The sequence below is a fragment of the Octopus bimaculoides genome, chromosome 1 (genome assembly GCF_001194135.2).
Source record: "Octopus bimaculoides isolate UCB-OBI-ISO-001 chromosome 1, ASM119413v2, whole genome shotgun sequence".
NCBI classification, from domain to species: Eukaryota; Metazoa; Mollusca; class Cephalopoda; order Octopoda; family Octopodidae; genus Octopus; species Octopus bimaculoides.
In genome coordinates this window covers 194438300-194438990 of record NC_068981.1, presented here as the reverse complement: position 1 = coordinate 194438990, position 691 = coordinate 194438300, and positions in this window count along the sequence as shown.

The following is a 691-nucleotide window of genomic DNA, read 5'->3' as shown; positions in this document are numbered from 1 at the left end:
ATTTATATATTTGATCCTTTATATTGAACACTCAATATTTCATCTACATTCAATACTTTCTTTCATGGTGCCATCCATTTTTATTTTATTTTATTTTATATTGTATATTGTATATTATATTATATATTGTATATTCCATATTCTATACCCCACATTAGTTCTGCAGGAATATAAATAAAACATAAAAAACAGACAGTGTTGGAACTCTTTTAAGCAAAATAATATATTCCTCTATACACAATCATACAAAAAAACCCACCTTTTTTGTATTTATTTTTACTCGCATATATATATATATATATATATATATAAGTACATATCTTATATTGTATGTATATATTTTATTAATTTGCTTGTACGGCTGATAACTTGCTTGCCACATGTGATGGTATTTTAATAATACCATTCCTTCTTATATTTATTTATATATATATATATGCCATGATAGATCGCTAACCACTACACACATTTTTTTTTCTCTCCTTGTTTCTTTCTGAGTTCCTTTCTGTGGAAGAGCGTAAGCTCGGAATGTTAAAGATTTTCACAATTCCCAAGTGTTATACTAATACATCTGTTTGTTGTATACACCACCTGTCTTCATCTGTTGTTTTTTTGTGAATTCTCCCTATATATATATACATATATATATATAAAAACAAATAGTAAATGAGTATATGCATATATACGTACA